Raw genomic sequence first — 18,539 nt, forward strand, 5'->3', positions numbered from 1 at the left:
ACTGATGTCACACGAATAAGTCGTGGATAGGCATTACTTTCTCTAATTTGGGGGTCTAAGAAGCTCAGGACCGTAGAACATTTAACCTAACTTGGCCTATTTTAGGATGTAGTGCGGAGAATGTTCAAGTGTAGACTTGATAATAGTTGTTACGCAATACTACACTCAGATGAGTTTCTCTTGAGAATACTATGGGTTGATGAGTCATACATGCTAACCTATAGTATCTAATAGATGGGATCACGACTTTGAGAACTTTTTAGAACATGATTTATAGGTATTTATTCTTAGTACACTCCTGTGGGATGGTTCTTAACCATACTCCATGCTCGTGACTCGCAACAAACCCTTTGATCTCGGTTGATCCGATCGGTCTCATCAAAACCAATGGAACTTGGGTGTTGATAAGGTGAAAAACCATAATCCACCAAAACGGATGATTGATCTTGATGACGACTTGATCCATCCCTTGACCTTTGCTTGTGTTTACCTTATTGTAATACCCCAATTTTGACCCTAAGACACCTCATGCAATTCCATCATAAGCATTAACATTGGGATCATATCTTGGCATCCTCCTTACCCCTTTTTATTGGGTTTGTTTTGGGAGAGATCACCAAGCACTTTGTGATTATATCATACTTGTATTTTATCATTTCCCTAACCAAAATATCAAAAATATGTCTTTGTATTTGTCTAACTCTTTTGTAGGAAGGGCATGATCTCATTGATTCATCAAGTTCACATCTAGGGTTTGAGACCCTCATGAACAAAGAGCACAACCAAGAATTGATTCAAGGATGGTTATGAGCATCATATATGAGTCCCAATGTTCTCTATATGTTATATTGGTCAAGTTTTCTTCAAGAGTTTGAGGGTGATTTGCCTTGGAAACCCTAGTTTGACTGGGTATCTTGAGTAACTTCTCCAACAAGCTATCTCACCAATTGATCAAATTTCTCAAGTGACACTTAAAAATTCATCATCTTATGCATATATGATCTACCATGAGCCAAGAAAGTCAAGAGAATTGAAAGTTAGCAAGTTGGTTGGTGGTGGTTGGCCAGATGAATTCATCTGATCAAAACTGGGTCTCCCTAGACCCTATCTCCTACAATTTTCACCATATGAAAATGATTCCAAGAGAAAACTTACTCTAAATTACATTCCAAACAACTTTCATGTTGAAACATTATATGTCATTTTGTTTAAACCCTAATTTGAAAGTCAACTTCCCAAGGCCATAACTTGCTCAATTTTTATAAGATGAGAGATTCCCAAGTTGCACAATCAAATTCAATGTGTCTACTTCAACTTTGATGTTTGGAATAGGAGCTAATTCAACTTTTTTGAGCATGTGATATGAGGTTACATTATAGGTCACTTTTGACCTATACCATTGATCAAGTGATTTTTTCAAACTTCAAAAATGCATAACTCTATCATTCCAAATCCAAATGACATGAAATTGGTTACCATTTTTAAGTTCTTTGAGAGATCTACAACTTTTATGAAGACACTTTTCTCATTTGAAGCTCATATAATAAGTTAAGCAAGGTGGAATATTAAGACATATGGCTTGACACTTAGAAAAATTTTGATATGTCAAAAATTTCCAAACATCCACCTCAAATTTCTCCAAGTGAAAAAGTGTTGAACGTGAAAGTTGTTCCTCTTGATCTCACCTTTCCAAAGAGCTCAAATTCATACATTTTGGACAATGAATGCATAGGCTGCGCATGGCATGAACATGGTGATATCACTTGGCAAGGATCAAACTTCAAACATCAATGCACACTTGCCTTGCAATCCATGCTTAATTCAGACTATCCAACATTCATTTATGGACCTCAAGCAATGATTTCATGGGCTTGTGCACGCCCATGCACCCTTGCATCACCATTTGCCAAAATTGGAAAGTGATTTGAAGTGTGCAATTATCAACTGTTTTGGCTATAAATAGAGCTTCAATTGCTCAGAAATGAACACACATTCACGCCAGCTTTGATCCCCCATCTCAAACCCTCACTTTGCAAAGGATAAGCTTGAGAAACTCTCTTGAATTTGAGGTTGAATTTCCACTGTTTTGAAATTCAAATCTCCAGGAATCCATAGCCTTTCAAGCATCTAATCCTTCTTCTACAAGCAAGTGGAGTGAGACCAAGCACAAGCAAGATCAAGATCAGTTGAATCCAGACCTCCATTGAAGGTATTTTCCAGAAATTTTAAACTCTTCGACTCTCTCAAATTCTTGCTCAATTCTATTGATTCTTTGGTTGTCTAAAGTCCTACTAATATAGGCAAGAAGATTGAGTTGCTTTGAGGCCAAATCGAAGCAACTCGGTTCATGTACCTCAAATTTCAACTCCATGTATCTCTCAATATACTTGGAGTTAGAGTGAATTGAGGCCAGATTCGAGCTCAGTGCCATTTTTTCTTTAAGATCATGTCTTTGTTTTTCATTTTGGTGATGGTCGATGGTGGACCAGTCTAGTGAGGTCCACCAGAGAAGATGACCGGAGCTTTGGCTCCGGCGATGCGTTGGCAAGTCTCTGAACCACATGATCCATTCATTTTGTTTTAATCCTAGGCATTGGTTTTGATTACCAAAGTTACCACGCGCTGACTAAGGACTATGGTGGATAGCGTGCTCCTGGCCACTTGATCTGCCACCTCAATTAATGAGGGAGATCAAGTGGTCCACGTTTTTTCTGATATTTTAATTTTCATCTTATTTGCTTTATTTTCAATAATTCATATTAAATTCAATATTGATCCAAAAAATATGGGACTTTCACCAAAAAAATTCAAATATTTTTCTCTTTCATATTCTGAATTAAAATTATTTTTTGGATCATTATTAATATTTTTCATGAATTAATTGATTTTGCATTTGTTTTTAATTGTTTAAAAATATTTTTAAATGTCCAAAAATTATGAAATTTTTTCTCCAAGGTCCTTTGACCTTGTTTGACCTATGATAAATCTCATGGCCATTTCTTTGGTGTTTTGATGAGATTTTAGGAATTGGACAAACCATATTTAATTTAAATGCACTATTTTAATATTTTTAATTTGAATAAATGCCAAATAAATTTGTTGACCAATTGTGATGACTTTATTTATGTTTGACTCTTATTGTTGGATCTTGGTCAAGGTTGATTTGACTCTGTCAAATTAATATCATTGGATTTAGGGGATTGATGGAATGTACATTCTATCTCCCAAAATGAATGAATGATATTAATTTGGTAAAAGTCCTCCTTTGACCAGTTTGTGATTTCATTCCTTCCCCCCCCCCCCCCCCCCCCCCCCCCCCCACTTCATCTCATTCCTCTTCTTCATTCATTCATTCCATTTTGGCCTATGATATCTCAAAGTCCTAATGCTAGTTGATTGAAAAATTGACATGAGTATGGATGAGATTAGGCCACACCTTTTGCATATTCTTTTTGTGTGTGGTATGTTTCATGAGCATAGTCCATTATATTATGTCTCTAACATGCATTAATACCAAAATTCTATTGCCCGACCTCAAATAGTTGTGACTTCTACATAAGTCCAATTATGATTGTTTAACATAGCGTTAAATTTGTGACATAAAAGGCATAAGAATTCTAGTTAGTGAGATTGTAAGTCTCCCCTCTTTCATGGTATTGTGTGGAAACCTGGCTTTCTTTCCTTCCTTTGGAATATGTTTTGGTTCAAGGATCCATGCTTGTGATAAGTGGGTTGAGTGTTCTCCAAAGAATGTCTTGAAATAAAAATGCAAAAGCAAAACAATACTAACTTCTAACCTATTAACTACTAACTTTTAATTTCAAGCTTTTACTTTAGTGCAATTTACTTTTAGCACTCTATTTCATTTTTCATTGTTCATATCATTCTAATTGTTTATGTTAATACAATTTTCACTTTGTCCTGTTGGACCATATTGTGTGATATATTTTGCTTGTGTATACATTGCTTGTTTGTGTGGTCTTTTGACCATTAATGTACATAATAATAACAAAAACCCTAAAAAACTTTTGAGTGGATTGTTGGCTAGATCTTGGACAAATGGACTTAGAATCTAGGCAACCTTCCTATGCTAATGGACTTGGCCAATGCCAACTTGTTGAAGAACCAAGTGCTTGCAATTTGAACTTCATCTGATACATCATTCAAGACATCTCTAAGTTCATCTGCAACATGATCATTGTGAAACTGTTATTTTGAACCTGTGACTTGTGGAATTCATCTATTACATGGGCTATTTTGAAGAAGATCATGGAATGGATAAGCTTGGATGGGGCCATCTTTATTTGATGCCTTGCTCTTCAAGATAATATAATTGTGCATTTGTGTTTTGCTTGATTCTAAAAGTCCAAGGGAATTCTGGGTTTCTATTGACATTCTTGTTTATTGGATTGCTACTCATTTGGTCAGATCTTTTCAACTCTAAACTTTTTAATTTTGTGCCTAGGATAGCCTCTTCATCTTCTCCCCATTTCTTTAATTTCAAAATCTCTCGCTCCATTTTTTAAAAATCTTCTTTGTGTGAACTACTTTTGTCCTAAACTTTGACCACTTTTGCAAAAAGATAGAAACTTTGGCCTTATGCCATTGTATTTTCAAACTTCTTTTCTAAATCAAACTTGTAAATAAACTTAACTATATTTGACTTAAACTTTAAAAAAGCCAAAAAGAACTAATTCATTCAAACCATCTTTTGGCCTTTGTGCCTTTCAAACTTAAATTTTGTTAAAATCAATGCATCCATTTTAAAATTTGTATCACGAACTACGAGGTTTTGATCCCTCATTTTTATGTTGGTACGTAGGCACAAGACCGAAGGTCTTGTCAAACACAAAAATATAATTAATGAATTATTTTCTCATCCCCCCATTCTATTTGTTTGTAAACATCACTTTGTACAAAATACATATGCACACAAAAAGGGCTCCCTAGGAATACCTAGGACACTTTGGGTGCTAACACCTTCCCTCTGTGTAAGCAACCCCCTTACCTGTGATCTCTGACTTTTATTAGTTTTTATTTGAAAAATTCTTACTTTTTGGGTTTTGTTCGTACTTTTTCCCCTTTTTCCTTGGAAATAATAAAAGCGCGGTGGCGACTCTTGTTATTTGATCCCTAGCTTGTCAATAACTTGATGACCATGAATTTCCCGCTACAGTTATGTGTGATCCTTTGTGTATGTGATTGTTACATTCATGCATTCATGTGCATCATAACATTCATCACAACAATAAAATTTCAAGGAAACTAAGGTCTTATTCGCAAATAATTTTTAGACCATGTATTATCGACGAAGGAATACCAAAAAATACATTTTCAGATGTGCTGATTTGAAAGAGTTAAAGAAGTTGTCATCCTTTGTATTAGATCCATTGGACTCCAAGCAACACCAAGGGAAGCTTTTGTATGTATTATCTACTGATGTGGTTGAAGGACTTCTGAATGTCTTGGTGCAGTTTTATGATCCTCTCTACCAGTGCTTCACTTTTCCTGATTATCAGCTTGTGCCCATGTTAGAAGAGTATGCCCATATCTTGGGTATGCCCGTGTCTAATAAGGTACCTTTCAGTAGATTAGAGGAGATTCCTAGATCTCAAGTTACAGCCAAAGCTCTTCATTTGAAGAAATCTGAGATTGATGCCCACATGGTGAAGAAAGAAGGGATTCTAGGGTTGACTTCTAAGTTTCACATTGGTAGGACCACTGCTTTTTCTCAAGCCTGTAGTGTGGACGCTTTTAAATCTATCTTTGTGTTGCTCATCTATGGTCTAGATTTGTTCCCTAACATTAACCGTTTTGTTGATGTTAACACCATTAGAATATTCTTGATTGGTGATCATGTTCCCACTTTGTTGGAGGACATGTATTTCTCTTTGCATTTAAGGAATTCTAAAGGTGGTGGAACCATTATGTGTTGTGTTCCTCTTCTATACAAGTGGTTTATTTCGCACATCCCTCAGACGCCTGCTTTCTTGGAGAACTGACAATGTCTACGGTGGTCTCAGAGACTTACGCCTCTCACTAATGATGATATTGTTTGGTATGATTCTGCATTGAGTAGCTTGGATATTAATGATAGTTGTGGTGAGTTCTCTAATGTGCCTCTCATTGGTATGCAAGGAGGAATCAACTAAACCCAGCATTGGCCTTGTAGCGGTAAATTCATGACCATCAAACTATGGATAAGTTTAACGTCAATAAAACCAGAGTCGCCACCGCGCTTTTATTGTTTCCAAAGGAAAAGGGAAAAGTACGAACAAAACCCAAAGATAAGAAGTTTTCAAATCAAAACTAATAAAATGCCAGAGATTACAGGTAAGGGGGTTGGTAACACATAGGGAATGTGTTAGCATCCAAAGTGTCCTAGGTACTCCTAGGGAGCCTTTTTTTTATGTGTCTATGTGTTTTTGGTATAAAAGATGTTTAAGAAAAAATAGAGTGTGGGGATGAGAAAAGAATTCATTGATTATATTTTTGTTTGACAAGACCTTCGGACTTGTGCCTACATACCAACATAAAAATGACGGATCAAAACCTCATAGTTCGTGGTAACAATTTCAAAGTTGGCGAATTGCTTTTAACAAAAGTTTAAATGAAAAGGCACCAAGGGGACAAAAAAATTGAATTGGTTTGTTAGTTCTTTTTGTCTTTTTTTTTGAAATTTTAATTCAATATGATTAAGTTTATTTAGAAATTTGATTTAAGAAAAGAGTTTGAAAATTCAATGGCATAAGGCCAAAGTTTCTAATCATTTAAATAAAGTCTAAGTTTGAAATCACAAGCAAAGAAAGTTTTTGAAAAGGGGGAGAGATTTTGAAATTTAAGAAGAGGGAGGAGATGAAGAGGCTACCCTAAGTATAAAATTAAAAGTTAAGAGTTAAAAAGATCTGACCAATGGAATGCAATCCAACAGACAAGAATGTCATATAGAAACACATTTTCGCTTGGACTTTAAATCAAGTAATAATCAACAAGCAATTAGCAATATCAGACATCATGAAGATCAAAGCATCAAATAAAGATAGCCATATCCAAGCATGCAACTCCATAGCTAGCAGTCTTCTTTGTCTTCTCATGTATCAGATGAAATATTCCTTGATCAACTCAGAAGAAAGTATCAGACACAAGATCCGAATAACAATTAGTACCAAGACAAAGCAACAAATAAATTCAAATAGAGTCCCAAGGCTTGCATCAGATGAAGGCTCGGTTCATAATAACTTGGTTTCAAAATGTTGGCATTGGCCAAGTCCTTTTTGCACAAGGAATGTTGCCTAATCCTAAGTCCAAAAGTTCAGATCAAGATCAACGGTCCACCAAATGTTTTTTTAGGGTTTTTGTCATTTATTAAGTGTTTTAAAATCCTAAGACCACAAACAAAATCAAAATGCACAAACAATATATGCAATCACAAGATATGAATCAAATGAGCAAAATGAAAATGACATAAACATAAACAAGTTAAATGAAATGTAAATGACAATGAATGATAAATGTCTGAAAGTTAAATTGCATAAAGTAAATCACTTGAAAGTAAAGCAATATTAATAAGAGTTAGTCAAATGTTAGTCAAGTGTTAGTGGTGTTTTTGTTTTTTAATGGATTAAGTCATTCTTTGGAGAACACTCAACCACCCATTCACAAGCATGGATCCTTAAACCAAGACATCTTCCATGGGAAGTAAAAAAGGTCAAGTTTCCACACAATAACATGAAGGGTGGGAGACTTACAATCTCACTTACTAGAATGTTATGCCTTTAGAGTCAAATTTAGCTCGATGTTAAGCAATCGTAATTGGACTTATATAGAAGTCACAACTATCTGAGGTCGGGCAATAAAAATTTAGGTGTTAATGCATGTTAGACATTTGGTATGATGAACCAAACTCCTAAAACATACCACACACTAAAAGAAAAGATCAAGAGGGATGAACATATCTCAGTCATACTTGTATTGGTTCATCTGACACAAGGTCATTGATGAACCAATTAGCCTTAAGACATTAGAGATTTCATTGATCAATGAAAGGAATGGGAAAGAATAGGGAACACTATGAAGAGGGGATGGGAGTGAGAGAGACACAAATTGGTCATGGGAGAAATTTTATCAAATTAAAATCATTCATTCATTTTGGAAGATGAAATCTACATTTCATCAATCCCCTAAATCCAATGATTTTAATCTAACAAAAGTCAAATCAACCTTGACCAATGCCCAAACAAATAGTCAAACATCACAAGACCATAAAAATGGCTCAACATAATTTGTATACATTTAATCAATTAACAATCAAATTAAAAATGCATTAAAATACAATTTATATTGGTCAAAATCTAAAACCTCTTCAAAACACCAAATAAATGGCCAAGAGATTTATTCTAGGTCAAACAAGGTCAAAGGACCTTAGAAAAAAATTCATGAGTTTTGAAAAGTCAAAAGTATTTTTAAACAATTAAAAAAAGCAAAAAAAACATTTAATTCATGAAAAATATCAAAATTAACCCAAAAATTAATTTTAATTCAGAATATGGAAGAGAAAAATATTTAAAGACTTTTGGTGAAAGTCCCATATTTTTTGAAGAAAAAATGAAATTATTATGAATTAAACAAAATTAAAGGATTAAACATAAAATCAGAAATTAAAATTAAAATAGAAAAAACAAGGGCCATAAGATCTCCCTCATTAATTGAGGTGGCAGATCTGATGGCCACGCGCGTGCTATCCACCATAGTCTTCAGTCAGCGTGTCACATGGTTGGTAATCAAAACAAATGGCTAAGATTAAAATATTTCAAACAGATCAAATGGCCAGGAGACATGACACCATATCACTGGAGCCCTAGCTCTGGTTGTCTTCTCCGGTGGACCTCACCGGACTGGTCCACCACCAACCACCATGGAAATGAAAAACAAGGACATGGATTTAAAGAAAAAATGCTCATGAGCTCGAATCTGACCTCAATTTTCTCCAATTCCAAGTATATCAAGAGATACAGGGATTTGAATTTTGAGGATCATGAACTGAGTTGCTTCGATTTGACCTCAAAGCAACTCAATCTTGTTGCCTACATTGGTAGGACTTCAGCCAACCAAAAATCACAAGGAATAGTGAAGAATTGAGTGAGAATCGAAGAGATGAAAATTCTGAAAAATCACCTTCGAATGAGCTTCAACCTTGCTTGATCTTGCTTTCAATTGTCCTTGGCTTGACTTTAGAAGCTTGTAGGAGGCGAATTCGACCAAAGAAAAGCTTTGACTCTTGGAGTTTCAATCTCAAAACAGAATGAGATTTGAAGCTCGATTTTCAAATGAGAACCTTCAAGATTATCCTTTAATGGTGAGAGTTTGGATTGCAGGTTCAAAGCTTGGGCATGAGGTCCTCAATTCTGAGCCATGAGGTTTGTATTTATAGCCAATGCAATTCATTTCCACACACTTCCAAAATTTGCCAAATTTAGCAATTTGTCTTGCATGCTTGCATGGGTGTGTGATAGGCCCATCAAGTGATGTATTTAGGTCCAAAATTACTTGAGTTCAATGCTGAAATCATGTCATGTGGTCATGCATTTGAAATTGGAAAGTGAAGGTGAAATTCATCTAAATGGACTTTTGAAAAGAACCCATGCACAAGTCCTTCATTTCTTGGCCAAATGAGATTATCTTGGACTTTTTGGAAATGTGAGATCAAGGGGAACAACTTTCATGTTGAACACTTTTCCATTTGAAGCTTTTATCATGATGAATTTTGAGGTGGAAGTTTGGAAAATCAAACATATTTGAAAATTTTCTAAGTACCAAGTCAAATGTTCACTTCTTCCACCTTGAATAACTTTTTGTATAGACTTCAAATGGAAATAGTTCCTTCATAAAAGTTGTATATATTTCAAATATATTCAGTTTTGTCATAAATTTGACCTTATTTGGATTTGGCATGAAGGAGTTATGCATTTTAAAAGTTGAGGAAAATCACTTGTTCAATGGTAATGGCCCAAAATGACCTATAATGTTTCCTCTTGGCACATGCATTTTTAAGTTGAATTTGAACTTCATACAAACATAAAAGTTTCAAAGGACATATTTAATTTGATCATGGAATTTTAATGGCTTTCATATCATAAAAATTGAGCAAGGTATGGTCCTTGTAAGTTGTCTTCCTAACTAGGGTTCAAACAAAATGACCTACAATCTTTCACCATAAAACAATGAATTTACAAGCAAAACTAGCTCTTGACTTAAACATTAAAGTTGTTTGTAGTGTCATAAAGAGTAACTTTTATCTTGGAATAATTTTCATATAACAAACATTGTAGGAGATAGGGTCTAGGGAACCCCAGTTTTGACCAATTGACTTTCTCTGGTCAACCACCATGAACCATCTTTCTAGATTGACATTATCTTCATTTTTGGGACTCATGGAGGATCCTACATGCATAATATGACGTAATATTAAGTATCCCTTTAAATATTTGATCAATTGATGAGGAAACTTGTTGAAGAAGTCACACAAGATACCTAGATGAATTAGGGCTTCCAAGGCAAACAAGCTTCAAACTCTTGATGAATTCTTGATCAAAATGATATGTGAAGATCATGGGGATCCATATGTGATGTCTAGAGTCAATGTGAACCATCTCTTGATTAGTCTCCTTTCATTGAGGGTCTTAAACCCCATATATGAGCTTGGTGGAGCATGGGTGAACACACACACTACCTACAAAAGCAACAAACTATACATTGACATATTTTTGGGTATTTTGGTTAGTAAATAATGAAAAACAAAGTATGATACAATCAAATGTGCTTGGTGGTCTCTCCCAATGCAAACCCAATGAATGAGGGGTAAGAAGGATGCCAAGGTGTGATCCTAAAACCAATGCATATGAGGAGATATCATGAGGGATCTTAGGGTCAAAATTGGGATCTTACAATAGGTATCTGAAAAAATCCTAAGTATCCGTCTAAATAGTATAAGTGAGAATGCTTAGCCAGTCGTTCAAGCATTTGATCAGTGAAAGGTAATGGAAAGTGATCTTTACCAGTGGCTTTATTTAATTTCCTATAGTCTATGCATATTCTCCATCCAGTTTGAGTTTTTTTAGTAACAAATTCTCCCTTCTCATTTATAACAACGGTAACACCTCCCTTCTTTGAACGACATGTATCGGGCTGACCCAGTTAGTGTCAGATATCGGGTATATGATTCCTGCTTCTAATAGATTTTGTACCTCCTTTTTACTACATCACTCAAGATGGGGTTTACTCTTCACTGATGCCCTCTAGAGGTTTTACAGTCCTCCTCAAGCGTGATGTGGTGCATACATATGGAGGGGCTTATTCCTTTTAAGTAGGATATGTTATAGCCTAGAGTTGTTGGATACTTTCTTAAGACATGGAGTAATTTTTCGATTTCTATTTGTCCTAAGTCGGCGTTGACTATAACTGGTTTTTCAAGCTCGGTGTCCAGGAATTCATACCTTAGATCTTTGGGTAGAGTTTTAAGTTCTAATGAAGGTTTCTCGGGGCATGGTATTGGATTTGGGGTTAGCGCTAGAGATTCTCTCAGACTATCATCTACATATGGCTCATGACAATTATCATCTTCGAATATAGGAGGTGTTGGAATTTTCAGTACTTCAGTATACCTAATTGGTTCCTTCTCTATTTCTTTCACACATTCTTCTATGACGTTTAAGAGACAACATGAGTCGTCTATAGCTGGTGCTTGTAGGAATTTAGCTAAGAGAAATTCAACTTTTTCTTCTCCGACTTCGAATGTTAACCTTCCTTTCTTCACATCTATGATGGCTCCGACTTTGGCTAAAAAGGGTCTTCCTAGAATAATAAGGATGTGGGAATCCTTCTTTATATCCATTATCACAATTCGGTTGGAATGTACAATTGTCCTATACGAGCGAGAATGTTCTCTAGCATACCTATTGGATATTTGACAGAGTAGTCAGCTAGTTATAGAGACATCTTTGTTGGTGTTAATTCTCCCAAATTTATTTTTACGCATGTGGATAAGGGAATTAAACTAACACTGGCTCCTAAATCACATAGAGCTTTGTCTATGATAAACTTTCTGATTACGCGTGGTATGGAAAAACTACCAGGGTCTTTTAGTTTAGGAGGCATGTTGTTTTGAATGATAGCGTTGTATTCTGCAGTAAGCATAACAGTTTCATCATCTTCAAGCTTTTTCTTGTTGGATAGAATCTCTTTAAGGAATTTAGCATATGAAGGCATTTGAGTAATGACTTATGTGAATGGTATGGTTATGTTCAGTTGCTTCAGAAGTTCCACGAATTTCTTGAATTGTCCTTCATTTTTGGATTTGGAAAGCCTTTGGGGATAAGGTACAGGTGGTTTGTATGGTGGTGAAGGAACATAAGGTGGTTCTTTATCTTTTGCCTCTCCACTTTCGTCTTTCTTTCCATCATTGGTTGGTTCATTTACTTTTTCGGATCCTTTACCAGAGTTTTGGTACATGGCCGGATTTTGAATTCTTGGGTCAGTTGGTTCATCTAGCTCTGTTCCACTCCTAAGTGTGATAACGTTAGCGTGGCCTTTTGGGTTTGCTTGAGGTTGATGATAACATGAAATAATATCACATTCTAGGACTCGATTTAATTAAATTATATTATTATTCACTTCAATTTATTTCATTTTATTCGATACTACTTGGTATTTTGCTTTCTATTTATCTCAGGTAGTTTATTTGAAGCACAAGTAAAAAAGGAAGAAAAGGAGGTGCAAAAAGAAATGAAAAGAAGCAAATGCCACCAAGCCAAAGCCCAGCCCAAAAGCACAGGCGCTGCGCCTGTGACGAGCGCCACACAAGGTGTGACGAGCGTCACGCCCTGCCTACTTGTGTTACGAGCGTAACACATGGTGTGACGGACGTCCCACCATTCTCCTATATTTTTGGCTTCAGAAGCGCAACAGAGGCACGTTGAAGCCTATTGTTACGCTTGACTATTGGAACGTGAGGATTTTTACACGGAAAGCTTTTGGAAACCGTTACAAAAAGTGAGTAATATAAATAGTGGCTTTTGGTAAACCCTGGAAGTCTCTCTCGCCCGTTTCTCTGCTTCGTTCAATTTTTCTCTTCCAACCGTGCAAGCATACCATTACCTTTTTACAGTTTTTGCTTTATTTGCAAAAAAAATTATTTTCTTTTCCAGTTAATCTTTCAGCACTTAATTAATTTTTCACACAATAGTTTCTACACCGGAAACTATTGTGTATCTTTTACTAGATCTAACCTTACGTTAGACCCTAGATTTTTATTCCTTCACTTTTATTTTCCTGCCCGATTGAAGAATTCAAGAACAAATCCAACCGGTCTGTGGTGGAGTGTTCAAAGATTGCTATAAATTATTCAGGTTCTTTAATTATTGTTTAAATTTATATATCCTGCATTATTGTTTATTTATATTGTTTGCCTGAGATGAATTTATTTAAGCATAATGATTGTTTAGATCTATTTAGCATGTCTGGCTAATTTACTTAGGTATCGGTATGTAAAGTAAGCGGAATGAAGGAATCAAAACTAAGTTGGTTAAATTACGCTTAAAAATAAAGTCACTCTTTTTATGGTCTCAATTTACAGGTTTAATAACAAAGTTTTTGTACGAGAGTAAAAGACATAAATAAGTTAAATTCAATAGAACGAGAGTTTGACTTTTTAACTAGACAGTGTAAATTAGACATTAATTCTAAATCAGGGCGAAAGCAATTTTTAGAGTTAATTAAATTCTAATCTTTTTCAAAAAGTATTTTTAAAAGTTAAATGTGAGGACGAGAGTTAAGCATTTGAATTTAATTATATAATCTAAGTCAACAGAGCGAGAGTTTGAGACGAGGGTGTTTAAACGATTAGTGTTTTCTTAAAAAGAGTTTCTATAGATTCTGTTGTTTTCAAAAAGTGATTTTGGACTTAACCAATAAGTGACAGTTGCGTTAATATAAAGTCATAGTCTATTCAATAGAGCGAGAGTTTGAGAAAAGACTTTTAATCAATAGTGTCTACTGAAAAGATTTATTTTAAAACCAAGAAACCAACAAAGAATTGATTCCCTAATTACGACGAACTACATACCGATATCCGCTTAATTGATATTTAATCTAGATCTTATTTTAGTTTTAACTTTTCCCCCAAACAACCAAAGTATTATCCGCCTTAGATTTACGAAGTAACCTTAGAAAACGGTATATCGATTCATAAGTCCCTGTGGGATCGATATCTTTTAAAACTACGCGATAGAACTGTGCACTTGCAGTTAGTACCCCAATCGACTCATAAAGTCGCGATCAAGTTTTTGGCGCCGTTGCCGGGGACTTTTATTTAGTCGATATCGTAACTCTTCTGTTACGCTGTAGAGACTAAGGCTTATTTTTATTTTTATTTCTTTCGTTGATTTGTATCCACACACTCGCTCACAAGGCGAGCCGTTCTACTTGCGAATCAACGACATCGAACTATATCTCCGAGTCTTACGACGAATTCGGGAATATCGTGCTGCAAACAATCTCCCTCCTATTGAAATTCCTGATCTCAAAAATCTTCTTCCTTCGCCGATATCCAAGATGGCAGAACCAGCTCGTGCTCTTCGAGATTACGCCGCTCCATCGCAAGATGAGCCGCATTCGAGTATTGCTCCGCCCGCAATCGAAGCAAACAACTTCGAACTTAAACCTTCACTGTTGCAAGCAGTGCAACAGAACCAATTCTCTGGAAATCCTACCGAGGATCCAAACCTTCATTTATCTGTATTTGTCCAATACGCTGATACTGTTAAAGCTAATGGTGTCACTTCAGAGGCAATTCGACTTCGTCTTTTTCCTTTCTCGTTACGAGATAGCGCTAGAAGATGGCTTCAATCTCTTCCTTCCAACTCAGTCACCACATGGAACGAGTTGAAGAAAGTATTCCTTGCCCGATATTTTCCTCCGAGCAAAACAGTTATGTTGAGAGCCCAGATAAATGGATTTAAACAGAAAGATAACGAGTCTCTTTTCGAAGCATGGGAAAGATACAAAGACATGATGAGACTTTGTCCACACCATGGTTTAGAGGACTGGTTAGTGATTCATACCTTCTATAATGGTCTCTTGTACAACACGAGGTTAACAATAGACGCCGCCGCAGGTGGTGCACTAATGAACAAACCTTACGCTGATGCTTATCAACTTATCGAGAGCATGGCCCAAAACCACTATCAGTGGGGAAGCGAACGAACAATGGTAGAAAAACCTCAAACGAAAACTGGCATATACGAGATAAGTAACCTTGATCATGTTAATGCAAAAGTGGATGCTCTGGTCCAGAAAATTGAAAGTTTAAATGTATCACCTCCGGCCACCGTGGTTGCCATAACTCAGAATTGCGAAGTCTGTGGGATCCAAGGTCACACTCCTGCAGATTGTCAGCTCCTAACAGGAATCCAAGCAGAGCAAGTAAACTATGCTCAAGGAAATCCCTACTCGCATACCTATAACTCCAACTGGAAGAATCATCCTAATTTTTCATATAAGAGTAATAATGCCTTATACGCGCCTGGACAAGCTCCAAATCAAGCCCCAGCTATACCTTCTGGATACCAAAAGCCGATCCCATTTACACCTAACAATAACGTTCCTAGGAAATCCAACTTGGAAATCATGATGGAGAACTTCATAGCTTCTCAACAGCAAACCAATAAAGATTTCTTAAACCAGAATGTACACACTGGCGAACAAATCAAACAACTAGCAAGTAAAGTAGATGCCCTGGCTACCCATAACAAAATGCTGGAAACACAAATATCACAAGTAGCTCAACAACAAGCGCCTACTGCTTCCCCAACTGGTACATTTCCTAGACAGCCCCAACCTAACCCGAAAAGCTACGCTCATGCAATCATACTAAGAAGTGGAAGGACCAGCAGATCCAAGAACTGAGAGCCAAAACTCTAAAAAGTCAACTGAGGAAGAGAGTAAACCTAAGGAAAAGGAAGAGAGTAATAAGGAAACCGTAGAAAAGAAAGAACCTTATGTACCTCCACCGCCTTATAAACCACCTATCCCTTACCCTCAAAGGCTTATTAAAACCAAAGATGCGGGCCAATTTAAAAAATTTGTTGACCTACTAAAACAATTAAACGTCACAATTCCGTTTACAGAAGCTATTACGCAGATGCCCTCATATGCTAAGTTCTTAAAAGAAATTCTTTCTAATAAAAGGAAACTTGAAGATAGCGAAACTGTTACACTCATTGCTGAATGTAGCGCTATAATCCAGAATATGCCTCCTAAACTTAAAGATCCGGGTAGTTTCTCTATACCCTGTCACATAGGAAAATTTGTCATAGACAAGGCCTTATGCGATTTAGGAGCCGATATTAGTGTTATGCCTTTATCCATATGCAAGAAACTGGAAATGGGAGAATTAAGACCAACTAAAATGTCTGTGCAACTAGCAGATCGTTCCGTTAGATATCCTGTAGGAATTCTTGAAAACGTTCCCGTGCGCATAGGTCAATTCTACATTCCAACCGATTTTATAATTATGGACATTAGAGAAGATGAAGTTACACCCATTATACTGGGAAGACCGTTCTTAGCAACTGCCGGTGCAATCATAGACGTAAAACGAGGACGACTCACTTTCGAAGTAGGAGAAGAGAAAATTGAGTTCATTCTTTCCAAATTCCTGAAAGCACCTGCAATAGAAGATACATGTTACTTCATGGATATCATCGATGAATGCATAAAAGAAACAGAGTTAGAGAATGACAAATTGTCTGACTATAGTATAGAAGACAAACTCAACCAATGTTTAGCAATAACATCGGACCCTACCCAATGCCTTGAGAAACCAACCCTAGACCTGAAAACACTTCCCAAAAATCTGAGATATGAATTCCTTGACTTAGAACTTGAACGACCAGTGATAGTTAATGCAGACCTAGGAAAACTCGAAACCGAAAAACTCCTGCATATCTTAAGAAAATATCCAACCGCACTAGGATACAACATCACTGACCTTAAAAGAATAAGTCCTTCTATTTGTATGCACCGCATCATGCTAGAAGAAGACTGTAAAACTTCTAGAGAACATCAGAGGAGACTAAACCCGATCCTGAGTGAGGTAGTGAAGAAGGAAGTAACCAAGTTATTAGAAGCAGGTATCATATATCCTATATCTGATAGCAAATGGGTTAGTCCGGTACACGTAGTACCGAAGAAAGGAGGTATAACAGTTATTGAAAATGAAAAAGGAGAAACTATAACTAAACGAATCGAATCGGGATGGAGAATGTGCATTGAATATAGGAAACTAAATAAAGCAACCCGAAAAGATCATTTCCCTTTACCATTCATTGACCAGATGTTAGAACGATTAGCAAAACATTCTCATTTCTGCTATCTAGACGGTTATTCAGGCTTCTCTCAAATACCAATTCATCCTGATGACCAAGAAAAGACAACATTCACATGTCCTTTTGGTACCTTCGCTTATCGACGAATGCCGTTTGGCTTGTGCAATGCTCCTGCAACCTTCCAAAAGTGCATGATGGCAATATTCGCCGATTTTCTCGAAAACATCATGGAAGTATTTATGGATGATTTCTCCGTATGCGGACAAAGCTTTGAAGAATGCCTTGAAAACCTAGAAAGAGTTCTAGAACGATGTGTAAAAGTAAACCTAGTACTTAATTGGGAAAAATGTCACTTTATGGCACAATAAGGAATTGTTTTAGGACACATCATCTCAAACAGAGGAATTGAAGTAGACAAAGCCAAAATAGAGGTAATCGAAAACCTTCAACCTCCGAAAACTGTGAGAGAAGTACGAAGCTTCTTAGGACATGCCGGTTTTTACCGACGATTCATTAAAGACTTCTCTAAAATAACTAAACCTTTAACCGGACTATTGATGAAAGATGCTGAATTCATCTTCGACAATAAATGTTTAGAAGCATTTCAAATGCTTAAACAAGCATTGATCTCCGCACCCATAATGCAGACACCAGATTGGAATGAACCATTCGAAATAATGTGTGATGCCAGTGATTACGCCGTGGGTGCTGTTTTAGGACAACGAAAGGATAAAAAGCTTCACGTCATATACTACGCAAGTAGAACTCTAGATGAAGCACAAATGAATTACGCCACAACCGAGAAAGAACTTTTAGCAGTGGTGTTCGCACTAGATAAATTTCGTTCTTACTTGGTCGGAGCCAAAATAGTCATTTACACTGACCACGCTGCTATCAAGTACCTCTTAACAAAAAAGGATGTTAAACCTAGACTCCTAAGGTGGATCCTGTAACACCCTCCTAAAATACCCCAAATTTAAATTAAAACATCAAAACATAAATCAGAGTAGATATGCAATTTAAGGGTGTCACACTTGACACTTCACACCATTTTCCAAATAACTGGTCATACTCATTTATTTATCAAAATAAAACATTGCACAATACGCAGCGGATAGAGGTCAAATCAATCATGCAAACCATGTAATCACATTACAG

The 18,539-nt window shown here is 36.3% G+C and overlaps 1 non-coding gene across 1 annotated transcript; it reads right to left on the bottom strand.

The window, feature by feature from the left end:
• Positions 1–14,985: 14,985 nt before the first annotated feature.
• LOC127077848 (small nucleolar RNA R71) lies at positions 14,986–15,092 on the bottom strand. Its single transcript, XR_007787616.1, has one exon. It is a non-coding gene; the product is annotated as a small nucleolar RNA R71 (small nucleolar RNA).
• Positions 15,093–18,539: the final 3,447 nt, after the last annotated feature.

The sequence above is a fragment of the Lathyrus oleraceus genome, chromosome 4 (genome assembly GCF_024323335.1).
Source record: "Lathyrus oleraceus cultivar Zhongwan6 chromosome 4, CAAS_Psat_ZW6_1.0, whole genome shotgun sequence".
Taxonomy (NCBI): domain Eukaryota; kingdom Viridiplantae; phylum Streptophyta; class Magnoliopsida; order Fabales; family Fabaceae; genus Lathyrus; species Lathyrus oleraceus.